Source organism: Cebus imitator, unplaced genomic scaffold (assembly GCF_001604975.1).
Source record: "Cebus imitator isolate Cc_AM_T3 unplaced genomic scaffold, Cebus_imitator-1.0 Scaffold1, whole genome shotgun sequence".
NCBI lineage: Eukaryota > Metazoa > Chordata > Mammalia > Primates > Cebidae > Cebus > Cebus imitator.
In genome coordinates, this window is record NW_016107316.1 from 512,407 (window position 1) to 527,678 (window position 15,272).

The window sequence follows — 15,272 nt, forward strand, 5'->3', positions numbered from 1 at the left end:
AAACTGCCTCGACATGCTCCTGGAGAGTACTGCCTGCCACTTCGCTTTTCTGGGGTGGACTGGGAGGACTGAGAGTACTGGGGCAGTTTCACGTACAGAAGGACATGAGCAGCCTAACACCATTCCTAACCCTTGATAAGCCCTTGACAATGTTCGTCCATCACCGGACCTCTCCCTTCGTTAACCCTATCTCCTTAATCTTTCTCCAAAAGGATCATTAACTCAGCAAGTGGAAAGAAATGTTCACAGCACTGGAGAAGGCAAGCAAGGGGTTGGCTCCATCTTAAACGGAGGAAGATGCAGCAGGATTTGTGTGTGGGGTTATTTTCTATGTGGAGGGAGGGGCTAAACATCAAGATTTTCATTTACGTGTAAATTTCAGTAATGTATACCTCCCAGAGAAAATGCTAAACTTCCTAATCAATCATGAAGTAGCTCTGAAAACACTGATTTTCATCACATGATACATCAGAAATTTCAGGGCCTCCTAGGAGTGCTCCCCAGGAACAAACTTCTCAAGGAGTGACATTCAAACTCATGAAAAAGAAAATGTGTTTCTCCCTCCCTTTTGAAATGGCAGTGATAACACTGAAAGCTAAGAACAGCCATGATAGGAGATTTCTGAAAGCAACATACCTTTGGGCAATACAACAGCCAAAGATAATCTATGGGAGCTCGGTCATTCCAACAATTCGCACAGTACCTTCATGTCTCGAAGGTTGCGGTTCTGTCTTGCTTTGGCAAACGAGTCAGTCAGGAGCCAGAAAGGAAAGCTGACTTCTACACCCAGCAGTCTTTCAAAGCCAATCAACTAAATCAGGGGCTGGCCAATGTCTGTACTTCCCTCTCCTTGCTTTTTTGGGTGCCACAAATTCAGAGCAGCTGTGTGCTTCTCCCATTCAACCTTTGGCCTATTGGCCAAAGCACGTGTAGCCGGCAAACCCAGTGGCTGAGATTGGCTTTCTCAAGCCCAACTTAGAGGCCTCTAAAGGTAGGAAAAGTGTGCCAATTAAATAAGGCAATCGAGGCCAGCATGATGGCTCACACATGTAATCCCAGCACTTTGGGAGGCTGAGGTTACAGCCTTGTGAGGTAGGAGGATTGCTTGGGCCCAGGAGTTCAAGACCAGCTTGGACAACATAGTGAGACACTGTCTCTATAAAAAAGTAGGAAAGTGAGTTGGGTGTCTTGGCACATGCCTGCAGTCCCAGCTTCTCTGGAGGCTGAAGCAGGAAGATCGTTTGAGCCTAGGGGTTCAACACTACAGTGAGCTAGGATGATGCCACTGCACTCCAGCCTGGGTGACAGTGGGACTCTGACCCTAAAATAATAATGATAATAATAAATAAATCAAAACGTGATGTCAGCCTTCATTCCAGAGAAAGAGGCTTTCTGTTTGTCATGACATCATGCCTACCTATGAATTGATTAAGTGTCTCTACGCATTTTCCTTTCATTTCTGATGAGAGTAAAATAACTTCATTTATTCATTCAAAGAATTTTAACTAGAACTTCTATGTGCTTGTCCCATAGATGCTGGGAAACAATACAGTGAACAAGGGACATCGGACAGGTGGAAGAAGCAGAAATACCACAGATGCTTTCCAGATACTCCCGAGTATTCTTCCTGCCTCAGCGGGAATCTGCACGGGGCAGGGTAGGAAGACAGAGAAGGAAACGGCCTCTTCTAACTGACGGGCTCAACCACAAAGGCTTGTATAGTGAAGTCTTCAGTGAGAGAACTTCCAGGGTAGACCGGGTCATGGGGCCCCGGGTCTGTGGAATGGCAATGGCTGTGAGGTGAGGCAGCTCCAGCAGGTTGGAGGGTGAGCTGGGAGGTCAGGCTGCAGAGGGTTGGGCTGGCACTGGAGCTGCTGTCCTGAAGAGCTGGGGAAGGCATGGAGAGCAAAAGCCCAGATCTGAGTTTCTGAAAACCTGCTCTAGTGGCAGATGAAGAAGACAGGGGACAGGGTTGCGTACGCACCACTCACTGTTCAGGATGAGCGCCATGGTGCCAGGCACTGCAGGGAAATGAGGCCGCAGGCAAAACTGCCTCTGATCAAACCCTCACGGAGGCAGAGACTACGGTCAGCCCCAGGGACACGCTGGACGCTCCAGAGCAGATCACCTCACCCAGAATGAACACATCTATCCCCGGTATGCCCATGACTCTTCGTGCCCCAGCTCCCATCCCTGGAAGACCGTGGGAGGTGGCACCAGGGAAAGGAAAGGCCCTCCTTCCTTGAAGATAGAGAGGAAGAGGAAATTCAAGCAATTCACAGCTACTCACGAATCAGCTACTCTGTGTGCTCACTGTGGGGAGAAGAGATGAGTAAGAAGCACATGTGATTCAAAGGCGCCGCTACAGCAGAGCCAGGAGGAGGTGGCTCCATAGGATGCTCTGACATTGACCAGAATGTAGCGGCAACGGAGGGATGGGCTGCACCTGCCTGAGGGCAGCAAGAGGACCTTGGGAAGAGGGGAGTGGAGACCCCAAGGAAATCCCAGGGGTGGCAAGTGGGAAGAGGCAGGGGGGCCCGGAGTACAGCAGGGCTGGCAGAGAACAGATGGGACCTGGGAGGGGAAGCCCTGGCAGCCCGGGTAAGAATCCTGCACTCTTCTGCCAACTGTGGCCCAGAACGGTGGCAGGAGCCCCGTTGACCAGAAGGACATCCCTCTGGCCTCATTTGTGTGGAACAGACTGGCTATGAGGACACCAGAAGCTCCCCAACACCCAACTGTGGCCCTGACGGCACAGCTGACAACTGCCAGTGTCAAAGTATCTCTTAAGTCCAACTCTGCTTACCCATAACCGCAGGGCCACAAGTCACTGTATATATGGTGCCCCACAGTGGCCAGGCATCAGGCATGGCTCATACCTTGTAATCCCAGCATTTTGGGAGGCTAACGTGGGAGGATCACTTGAAGCCAGGAATCCAAGGCTATAGTGAGCCATGATCACGACTGCACTCCAGCCTGGGCAATACAGCAAGTTCTCCAAAAAGTTTTTTAAATGGTATACACGGTGTTGAGAAAACAGAGAACGGTCAGCTCTATTCACTGATAGGATGGCATTGTGTGATATTTACACCTGGTTGGAACATGTCAGGAGGAATTCCTCAATGCATCAGACGCGTGGATTGGGCATGGGACCACTCCCCCGTGGGACCTTGCTCCCGGGCTCTCAGAGGGGTGCCAGGCTGGGGGCCTTGCCCAGTTCTGTATCTCTCAGTGTGGCACAGGCCTCAGTGAGTGGACAGGGGTGCACACATTTCCTCTTCATCCAAGAACTGAGCAAAAACTGAAGTAAAGGAACCATGTACCCCAGATTCTAAGAAAGCCTCCAATTATTGCAGGCATTTTCCAAACCTCCCTCCCCACTTCCCAATGGCCCCCCATCTGCCTGGAAGAAGAGGAAGGGGCAGTTCAACCCTGGGGGCTCTGGTGCTCCCGGGGGCCCCTCCTGCCACAGGGTTGAGCAGGACTCTGAGGGCACCGCTCCTGGAGACCAGGGCCGCCCCGGGGTGGGGGCAGGGCAGAGCACCACCCTCGTCAGCAGTCTGTGGCCTTGGCCCATCCTGTCATCATTCCAGCCCTCTATTTCTCAACTGTCATTTTAAAAACCAGGACACAGTGGCCTGTTTAGGGCTCCTTTTTGGCAATAACAGAGTCTGTGAACATGACAAACTCAATGTCCTAATCTGATAAAACAGCAAGCACCATCCCCTGAATTCTGGGCCATGCCTGCCCCCCAGCCCTGGCCTTCAGCCTGCACTCTGGCTGCTGAGCAGGCCTCTGGCATCACTGCCCGACCCAGTCATGTGCGGCTCCAGGCCCCTGAGCCCAGGCAGGGTCAGCACCCTTAGCTGGAGCCCCCGACAGACGCACAGTCCCCTCTTCTGCAGGCTGGCCCCAGCCTCATCCCAGTGCTTGGTCGACATTGGTTTTAAGCAATGGGTGACAAACTCTATTTCCTCTGAGTGTGCCTTTAGGACACCATGTCACCCTTGTTGAAGTCTGAACGCCCAGGGAAGGCTGCCCAAGGGGCTGGACTGGATCTTCGCCCACCTGCCCATCTGCAGAGCTGCCAGGGCTGCCCGGCTTGCGCAGGAGCACAGTCCCTGGAGAGCTGGTTGGAGCAGACCACGGGCTGCCCCCAGAGGCTTGGATTCCACGGCTCAGGCTGGGGCTGGAGAGTGCGCACTGCTGACAGGTTCCCCAGTGGTTGCAGATATCCTGGACCACACTCAAGAACCACTGCCCTCAAGCGTCCAGGAGACAGGTGGTTCTGGCTCCTGGGCGCTGCTCCACCTGCCATGTCTGAGATAAAAGCCCCTGCTCTGGACCACCATAGTCCTGCTGTTGAAGGAACTCACAGAAAGTGGCCAGCTCAGCCCCTGCAGGCCAGGCTCCGGAGAAGAAGCATAGCCAGGGGCATCCAGCCCCGTGGGAGCAGGGATGGTCTCAGAGGAAGTGGCTCAAGGACAGAGAAGGGTCAGCCAGGTGGTGAGAGGGAAGATAATGGTGTTCCCGGGAGAGGAACCAGCAGGAGTAAACATCTACCCAGTGGCGTCCCAGGAACAGCAGGTGTGTGTGGCTGGAGCATCCGGAGGGGACCAGGGGATGGAAGCTGAGGCTGGACAGTGGGCTGGGCGGACCCTGAGGGCTTCAGGCCGGTCAAGGAGTCTGGATATCAGAGTGCAGCTGCTGTCAGCAGAGGGGGCTGGCAGGGCTCACGGGGCCAGGGCTGACATCCACTCTCAGGCCAGGGCATGAGTGACTGTTCATAGGGAAAGTGGACAGCCCCAGCTATCCAGGATGAAGGAGGAGAGCAACTGGGGAAGAAAAACAAGAACTCACATTTTTTTTTCCTGAAACAAACTCAAAAAAGGTACTATCAGTTAAAAAACAAACAACAAAATAAAACTCTGACCCTGTGGGTACCACACTTTTAAAGAAGCAATTGATTACAGATGTTTTCTTGCTCCCTACAGCATCAAATGTTTGGCGTCACTCGTGGTGCTGCAGACCCACTTGTAGGTGGCTCCAGGCTGTGTGCGGCTCTGGGGGTCCGCGTCCACGCCGCACCCTTCCTCTCTTACCCCTCCTTGGGCTTCCTTGCCCAGCTCATTTCCAGTACACTAGGGGACACTCGGACCTCCTCAGTCCCCATGCTCACTGACTTGGGGCGCACTGGAGACACAGATCTCTTATTTTAAAGCGAGAATCAGTGAACAGATGGATGTGGGGACTTTCCATTCGCCTTGCAGGTGCGTCTTCTGCCTTCATTCCTTCATTTCTTTGGGCCACGTGCTCTTGCGTTAGGGGAACAGTGTTGCAAAGGGCAAACGAGGGAGGCCCTTCTTCCAGGGAGCTTATGATATGAGAGCATTCCAGTGCTCATCGGTGCCGTACAGAGAACCACAGCAGGCTGGCAGGGGAGAGCATGACCCAGGAAGGGCGCCCACGCCATCCGCCTTCATGGCCAAGCCTGACCCTGAGGTTAGAGCGTCTCTCGGAACATCTCCACTCACACATCTCTCCCTTTCACTCCTGACTCCCAGACCCTTAAAATAATCAGCACAGAGCCAGGACACTGACCAACAAAACAATAACAAAAACCCAAAGACTTCCAACCTTCAAACTCCACTTTAGGACCTAAAAAGCCTCATCTTCCAAAGCAGAACAAACCACTTCAGCAGAAGAAAAGTCCAGACTCTGAAAGGCAGGAATGCAGTGTGTTCTTTATCACGTGAACACCAAAAAGCCATCCCAGATGAAGAAGCCAGCCCATACCAGCGGCCTCTAAAGAGGCTGCCCTTTCCCAGAGGATGACTGCGACTCCAGGAACGCAGAGGGAAGAGGGGCTCCCACCAGCTACATTCCAAAGAGCCAGGCCAGGACGGCCCACCGCAGGATGCACACCACCGAAATGCCATCTGTGGAGGCTGCCAGTGTCGGCCCTGGCCTTTCTCAATGCCTCCCTGCAGCTGAGAAACAAAGAGAGAAGGGGAAAGTCCACCAAACTTAAAATCGGGAATAACTGTGCTGCTCTCTGCAAATGCAGAAAGCTGATCCAGCCATGGCAGCAAGTACTTCAAACAAACAAAGCCGCTTCCTTCCTAGCACCCTGTTTCACCTTATTTGTTTGTTTTCAAGACAGGGTCTCACTCTGTCACTCAGGCTGGAGTGCAGTGGCACAATCTTGGCTCACTGCAACCTTCACTTCCTGGGCTCAAGCCATCCTCCTGCCTCAGCCTCTGGAGTAGCTGGGACCACATCTATTTTATCTTTAGACTGAGAAGAAACGTCCCTTCACTCCTGTGTACATAGACCCTGGCGTCCTGTGTTTTCTCCGCCCTCTCAGGGACCCCTTCTGAGACACAGATCCTCACGGCAGCCCCAGGGAGCAAGGGTGGGGGGATGTCTTTGTCAACGTGTTCCCATTCTTAGCTGATGACCTCTCCATTTGAGTGTGAGGAGAGCTGGGCCTTTTTCTTTTCCCTGGCATGTTTCATTTATAAGTATTGTACTCAGACAGTGTGAATGTTTACCATATGTTGGTTGTGTGGCAAAATATTCTGGCTCCCGGAAAAAGTCGGGTTGCTGAGTCACGCCAAGTCACTCACCTAGAGACGTCCTGGGGGAGGTCATTAGAGGTGGCTGGGACAGGCACAGTGCCTCCCCACCTCCAAGAGGAGGAGAAGACGGAGCTGGGGGTCAGACCCAGCTGGGTGTCCAACTGGCTGGAGCACAGGGGCTCTTACAGGGCGGCACAATCGTGTTGGGATTGTATGCACTAGAACTTTGCCTACAGAAGAGAAAAGGCAGAGACGGAGCCAGGGCAATGAACAGGACCAAGGAAACTCAAGGATGGAAATGGTAACAAAAACGCAAAGCAGAACTCAATCACCATCAAAACACAAGGATTGCTTCGATTTGAGTATTTTTTAAATTGTGTCCTTCATTGTCTCTAATAATATATGGTTTCATTCAAAAGTGAAAGAACTTATTCATTTTGATGATGAATCATCATGTTTTTCAATGAAACATGTGACAGGTTAATTCCTGCAGTTCCTTCAATGTTCCCAACAGTTAGGACCTTCCTTCTATGGTAAAATGACCACTTTTCACCACCATATGGCCATGACTACCGAAAGCACAAAATGCCAGGAAAATGAAACCGCTGCCGCTGAGTGCCTGAAGGACAGTGGCTCGCGAGTGGCGTGTGCTTAAGAATCAGCCGAGGAATCCTGTCTAAAATGCAGGTCCAAAACCACACTTTGACCTGTACTAGGCTGTTCTTACACTTCTGTAAAGAACTGCCTGAGACTGGGTGATTTAGAAAGGAAAGAGGTTTCACTGACTCACAGTTTCACATGGCTGGGAGGCCTCAGGAAGCTCACAATCATGGCGGAAGGGGAAGCAAGGCACCCCCTTCACAGGGGGGCAGGAGGGAGAATGAATGCAGGAGAAAATGCCAAACACATATAAAACCATCAGACCTCGTGGGAACTCACTTGCTATCATGAGAAGAGCATGGGGGAACCATCCCCATGATTCAATTACGCCCACCTGGTCTCTCCCTTGAGACATGGGGATGACAGGGCTGATGGGGATTACAATTCAAGAAGAGATTTGGGGTGGAGACACAGCCAAACCAAATCATCACCTCCATTAAGAAGCTGAGGGGGCTGGGCGCGGTGGCTCACGCCTGTAATCCCAGCACTTTGGGAGGCCGAGGCAGGGGATCACGAGGTCAAGAGATTGAGACCATCCTGGTCAACATGGTGAAACCCCGTCTCTACTAAAAATACAAAAAAATTAGCTGGGCATGGTGGCACACGCCTGTAATCCCAGCTACTCAGGAGGCTGAGGCAGGAGAATTGCCTGAACCCAGGAGGCGGAGGTTGCGGTGAGCCGAGATCGCGCCATTGCACTCCAGCCTGGGTAACAGGAGCGAAACTCCATCTCAAAAAAACAAACAAACAAAAAAAAAAAAAAAGAGAAGCTGAGGGTCTGCAGAGTGTTTCTCCAAGCACGATTCGAGGAGTGCCCAGGAATCTTGTGAAAATTGTAAATTCCTTGGCCTACTCCCCACCTTACCACAGATTCTCATGGGATAGACAGGGGTAGGGAGCACCACAAATCTATATTTTCCAGAAGCTTCCAGGCCATTCTAGTGAGGTTTTCCTGGCAGAGGTTTCAAGAACACAAGAGTAAAATCCCATTACCATCCAGATGACAGTCAATTCTGAGTCGACCTGCGAAGGTGGTTTACGGGCTTTTGCTGTCCTGCTCCACGTAAGAACAACTTCCCTCACTATTTTCCTCATACTTGACTGAAAAAGAGGAGCAGGATGGGCACCATGGCTTTGATCCCTGGTCTCTTGGCAGCTCTGCGGTCTCAGATGTGTTGCTCGCCTCTGCCTCTCAGCCTCTTCCTCACTTCACATGGGACCCGAAGTGCAGCTGCTCCCTCGGGGCATACCCAGGGCTCAGCGCACACCTCGCGCCGGCCCAGCCAGCACCTGACACCCTCCTGCTCACTGCTATCAAGTTCTAATCCCCATGAGCAGAGGAATGAACAGCAAACTCCATGAAGGGGCCTTAGCATCACCACTCGAGGGCAGAGTGAAAAACTACTCACACTGCCGAGAAAGCCTCCAGCTTAGCTGATCACTAGCCCTGGGCTGGTGGAGACTTCAAAGACCCAGGAGAGGCTGGCATGATCCCAGCACTTTGGGAGGTCGAGGCAGGAGGATCACTTGAACCAGGAAAGCCAAGGCTGCAGTGAGCTATGATTGCACCACTGCACTCCAGTCTGGGTGACACAGCAAGGTCCTGTCTCAAAAAAAAGGCTTAAATGGTAAATTTTATGTTATACACATTTAAGTACAAGTTTTTTGAAAAACTGCAGATCTGTAAAATGCCACTCCCAGGTCTTGTGGCTTTGTTCCCACACTGACGAGTGCGCCAGTTTGTCTTTGCCAGGCGGTTCATCCACCCTCAGGGTTCCCTTGCTTCCAGCAGCACAGAAGCCCAAGCTGTGTCTCAGACACCAGCTCACAGCGTCCGAAGGCCGACCCTGTTCACGACTCTGGGTGGGCCACACTGGGTAAGGACGATTGGGCTTTCTACCTGAAGCTCTCAAACTGTTCTCACGTTCCAGCAAGAACCTCATCTCATCTTCCGACAGGGACAGGATGGTTTCTGCTGGCATTTGGTGCCAGGATCCCAGGTCGACTCCAGTTGTCACAAGTCCAAGGTTTTCTCGACTCTGACGGAGCAGCCCAAGCAAAGGGGTACTCCCAGACACCCAAGAGCCTCTCCCTCCACCCCTCCTTTGGTTTTCTTGGATTCTCTGCTTAGAAACCTACAATGTGAAATCCAGGCATGGAAGCTGCCACAAAACAGTTGGTTATTTTGGTCAGATTTATTATATGATAAACTAGTATACTGTTATACAATCATTTCAGTACAGACTGTGTAACACCATGCACGTCCCTGTCCCCCAGCCTGAGAAACAGCACATTCAGCAGGTGCCACCAAAGCTCCTGGAGTAAACCTCGGGCCCTGGTCCTCGGCCCCCGCCTGGAGAAGCAAGCATCTGGGTTCAGCACTCCTGGCCCTCTGCATCGTGCCACACTTTCATACCCGTGTTGGAAACCATGAGTAGTGTTGTGCTGTTTGTGTGAACACTCTGGATACACCAGCATCATACTTGTACATATGTTTCTGTGGCCAGGTGTTCTTCTCCCATCCTTATGTCTTTTATCTTTTCCTTTTGACATGTGCAGGTCTCATCTCTTTATTTTTACTGCTCCCTAGAGCTCCACTGTAGGGCACTCCCACGTTATCCCCTCTCCTACAGATGGATACCTAGATGTTTTCATAATTACAAACAAATGCTGCAGTCAGCACATGCGCACATTCATTCACATGCCCATGGCCGGAACTGTGGGGTCAAGGAGGGGCACATCTTCAACTCGACTCAGAATGCCCCTTTGCGCTCCAGTGTGGTGGAACCGATGTGCCTGCCCACTGGCAGTACTGGAGAATTCCCACTGCTCCACATCCTTACAGGATATCCAGATTTGCTGTTGTCAGACTTTTTAATTTTTGCCAATGTTATGGGTGTGTTGTGCCATGGTAAACCAAGTCCTAACAAGGGCCAAGAGGCCTTACACCAACACTATCTGGCTGTCGCAGTTCCACCCCCACGCCACCTCACTGTATACCACTACCTTCCTACATTTATTTCCTATTCCCTTCCTGGGCTCACCACGTTTCTGCCACCCTGGCCTCCCTGATATTCCGTGGATGCACCAGGAACTCATGCCTTGGAACTTCTGCACTGGCTGTTCCCTCTTCCACAAATGCTGTTCTCAGGTATGGGCATGTTCTCTCCTTGCTTTCATCAAGTCTCTGTGCAAATGTCACCTACTCAGTGCAACTTGCTGGGGCCACCTTATTCACAACTGTACCTGATCCTTGCTCCTGGCACTTCCCTTTATCACCTACACCTTTATCACCTAATAACCTATGTGATTCACTCACCAACTTTGTCTCTTCCCAACAAAATGTAATATCCAGGTGGTGAGGGATTGTTGTTGGTTTTGTTTACTGGTATTTCCTAGGTTCTGAGGAGAGTGCTTGGCACATAATAAGTGTTCAATAAGTGTTTACTGAACACATGGATGGATGGATGGATGGATGGATGGATGGATGGATGGATGGCTGGATGGATGAAGGGATAATGGAATGGATAGATGGATAAAATGATGGTTAAAGGGATGAATGGGTAGATGGATGAAGGGATGGATGGATGGATGAAGGGATGGATGGATAGATGGACAGATGAAGGGGTGAATGAATGGGTGCATGAATGGATAGATGAAGGGATGGATGGGTGGACGGAGTGATGGATGGATGGATGAATGGAGGGATGGATGGATGGATGGATGGATGAGTGGATGAAGGTATGAATGGTTGGATAAAGGGATGGATGGGTAGATGGAGTGATGGATGAAGGGATGAATGAATGGATGAGGGGATGAACAGATGGATGGATAGTTGTCTTCAAGCTCAAAGTCATTTGTGCGACTACGCACACTGGCTGCAATTTGTGAGCTTGGAAAACCTGTTATTTTTTTCCAGCCTGAGGTAAGATCTGATTCTTCACAAGGCTGTTTCACTACTGACATGTTTTCATCAGATATGTTTGCATGTTCATTAACTCATGTAAACATTATTAAAAGGACTATGTAAACAGCTTCCTACACATTTCCTCTTGTTTTCATTCATGTATAATTATATGAAAACACAATGTACCATATATGCCAATGGGCCATCCTCCCTTTCTTGTGCTTCCAAATGACAATTCCTGTCTGCAAACACACTCAGATACCAGATTTTTACATTTCTCCTTCTACTCCAAATCCGCTCTGCCTTTTTAAGACAAAGATCTCAAAGCCCCCTCCCAATGATATGGCAGCCAACAATGTCCATTCTCACCCCAATATGGTCTAGGAACTCATTCTTACCTTTAAAAGTGCTTTGCAAATTGCAAAAGGGTATTCAGAAATGGTTATTTCCTCCTTCACTGTTTCCTTGTCACAACTATTCAAATGGTCATAAACATTCAATGCTGCCAAACATGATGGTGGTTTCCAATCCTCTTCACCCCACCCACGTCCAGCATGTCACCCCTTCCATTCTCACTATGTCACCTCACACAGGAAACAGCTCAGAAACAGGCATGAGTATCCCCATAGCTACAAAAGAATAAGTACGCTGAAGGTCACTGTGAAAGAGACTGGCCAGCAGCCTCTAAATCAGTTTTCTTTTCTTCCTGGCATACTACTAGTCTAGATCTTCCAGCCTCCCTTGCGGTTAGGTGTGGCCATGTGACCAAGTTCTAACACAGTGGTTCTCAATCAGGAAATTTTGCCTCCCAGGGGACATCTAGTAATGTCTGAAGAGGAGACATCTGTGGTTGTCATAACTGGAGGAGAGAAGAGAGTTATATTAGAATCTAGTGAGTCTGCTGAACATTCCACAGTGCACAGTACAGCCCCTCACAACAATAAACATTCACAGCCTTTGTGGCTTTGTTCTAACTCTGATTAGCCTTTGGCAAGCTCAAATGCTCATGGTGCCGAAACCCTACACCAACCCTGTACTAACAGCTGAGAAACCCGGTTCTAACCAATGGAATGTGAGCTAATGTGTTGAAGCCAATTCCATGCCTGATCCATAAAAACCACCCAAGTGCGGTTCTCCAAGCTCTTTCCTCTTCCTTAGTCTTGATGGAGATGATCCCAGGCACCTTGGACGCCACACACTGAATACAATGGAACTACTAAAATGGCAAGAGTTTGCATCTCTAAGTCACTGCTTGAATGAGAGCTCACTGTCAATCAGTAACACAAGTTTCAGACTAAGAAATAAACTGGCAGGTTGGAGATCTGGATTTGTTCAAGATACCAGCTGGCATTAGCTAACTCAGTCACAAATACTTTTGCTTGTTGTCTTGAATAGATTCTCCAATTTATGGAGCTATATACTTGAGCCAACATCACCTGGGGGATATCTGGATTGGCCAGTCCTATTTCAAGCAGGAGACGGCCTCCAGGGTACATTTCTCTGGAAATGAATTTATAACTGATACAATGAGCTGGCTTATGCTAAGGCACAGGAGGGGTGTGTGGGCCCATTTAAGTCTCTGAGGAACTTCTGAAATTGGGACTCTTTAGATAAGCTCTCTACAGTTCACCCCTGGCCATTCTAGTCCTATAGTACTTCAAATTAGAATTTCTATACTCTACATTCTGCAGGTTTAGTCAAAGATATCTTCTCTTGCCCAGTTATCTTAACCAGTCAGAGCTTAGTAAAAATAAATGTAAGTTCCTATTTCTTTACAGATCTACTATATCTGTCACAAGGAGTTCTTGCAATTGTAGTGATCATTTACTGAGGAGGTTGCTAAATTTAGCAGATAAAATATAAAGACATACTCATACTAAAAAAAAATTATTCTATTCATTGTCCAGCCAAAACTTAAATTTAAATAGGTTTCCTGCATTTTATCTGGCAACCGTATTTACTGAGCACTTACATTTTTTCAGGTACTATGTCTGAGATACATCAAATGCTCAAAATAACACTGAGGAGGGCACTGCTATCATCTCCATTTTCAAATAAGACAACACTAGTTCTCTCCCTGGATCATAGCCCAACTCCCATTAGCAGTGCTGGGATCCCAAAGTAAACAACACCATGGGCTCCTCGCCTGGCCCAATGCTCAGAGGAGTGCCCACAGGCAGGATATGCTCAGGGAATGATCCCTACCTCACCACCATTCCTTTCAAATCTACAGAAAGCATAGTCTTTTTTTCCCATAGGCAGTCATCAAAACATAGTGGCTGTAAGGGAACCTGAAGATGTGGTGAGGATGTTAAGAATATTCTATTTAAAACTTTCATGTTTTGGAACCATTGTAAAATATCCATAGTAAATATTTCCTTTTTTAAAGCTTGGATTTCTCTCAGAGACAGTTAAATGGATATGATCCAGTTTCAGAAAGTCTTAGGAGGTGACTCGGTGCAAACATCAAGAGCACAGACTTTGAAGTCAGATGGGCGTGGGCTTAGATTTTGGTTCCACCATCTCCTGGCTGTTCTGACGTGGGCAGGTTACCTGGGCATCCTTCACACTGGCAGTTTGCTGGCCTGCAAGATATGAAAGCAACAGTCTCCATCTGAGGGCTTTGTAAGGGCTTAGTGAAGAAACAGGTGAAGAAGCGCTACCCATTCTTTACAAATAGGAACCTGGGTCTCACGGTGACTCACCCAAGGACAGACTGCAAACCAGGGGTGCAGGTGTTCCCTGAGACAAAAGAAACAAATGGGCTGCGTAAGAGCCAAGAAATCAGGCTCAGGAAGGAACAGACTGGGGGAGCCCTCCGCCTCACCCCCCAGGTCCCAACATGCACTCCACTCCCACACTGCAGCAACCAAAGAACCTCATCCATCTTTATTGCAAGGATTTTCCTCTTCTACATTTCTTTAGTGGTTACTCCCTGGGAATTCAGAGTTCATGACTTGAACTAGCAGGACTTGATGAACTGTAGCTGCATCCACCCACTCCTGACTGCTTTCTTGGGATCAGAAATGGCCCCACTGGGATCATGTCACTGGGCAATACCCATCCCAGGAGTCCCTGCACATCAAATCAATAAGACAACGGGATAAAAAGCCTGATCCTAACCTGGAAGAATGATCATCACTCCACACTCAAATTCTTTATGCTGTATTTTTAAAATGTTGAAATCACTTTAGAATCTTGATAAAGAGAAGTGATGCCTCTGAGATGTTTCTGTGACACTGTTTCTGCAGTGTCTGGAGGCACCAGATGCTCTCACTGCCTTGCTGGGAAATCATGCGGTCCACAGGCAGCTACCTCTCACCAGTGTGGTGTCTTTGTTCTCTCCAGGGCCTCTGAGCTGGTAGCCATTCATCACACTTGGTTTTGTTCAAAACATCTAGTCATCACATAGGGTTATAAATTCTATATCTCGGGGGATAGTTGGTAGGGCTTCTTATTGGTTAAAAAAATATTCTGAGGATATACTAGACATGTGTCAAATAAACTGTATTTCTTTTCAATTAAGGTACTTTTAGGCCAGGTACAGTAATGCCTATAATCCCAGAACTTTGGGAGGCTGAGGCAGGCAGATTACTTGAGCCCATTAGTTCAAGACCAGCCTGGGTAACATGGTGAAAATCCATCTATGAAAAAAAAAATACAAAAATTAGCCAGATGCAGTGGCTCATACCTGTAATCCCAACACTTTGGGAGGTCAAGGCGGGCAGACTACTGGACCTCAGGAGTTCAAGACCAGCCAAGGCAACATGATGCAGCCCCATCTCTAAAAAAGACAAACAAAAATTAGCCAGGCACAGTGGTGCATGCCTATAGTCCCAGCTACTCTGGGGACTAAGGCACCAGAATTGCTTGAGCCTGGGAGGTAGAGGTTGCAGTGAGCTATTGCACCACTGTACTCCAGCCTGGGTGACAGAAGTACAAACCTGTCTCCAAAAAACAAAACAAAAAAATTAGCTGGGTGCACTGGCACATGCCTGTAGTCCCAGCTACTTGGGAGGCTGAGGTGGGAGAATTGCTTGAGCCCAAAAGGTTGAGGCTGCAGTGAGCCGTGATCATGCCACTGTACTCTAGCCTGGGCAACAGAGTGAGACCCTGTCAAAAAA

The 15,272-nt window shown here is 49.2% G+C and overlaps 1 long non-coding RNA gene across 6 annotated transcripts in view; it reads right to left on the reverse strand.

Moving 5' to 3' along the window:
• Positions 1 to 11,297: 11,297 nt before the first annotated feature.
• LOC108301746 overlaps positions 11,298 to 15,272 on the reverse strand; it is an 11,116-nt gene continuing 7,141 nt past the window's right edge. For all 6 annotated transcript variants that reach the window (XR_001824007.2, XR_001824005.2, XR_001824006.2 and 3 more), the window contains 2 exons: positions 13,854 to 13,890; positions 11,298 to 13,733 (listed from right to left, as the gene is read on the reverse strand). This is a non-coding gene — a long non-coding RNA (uncharacterized LOC108301746). The remainder of the gene's footprint in view (positions 13,734 to 13,853; positions 13,891 to 15,272) is intronic.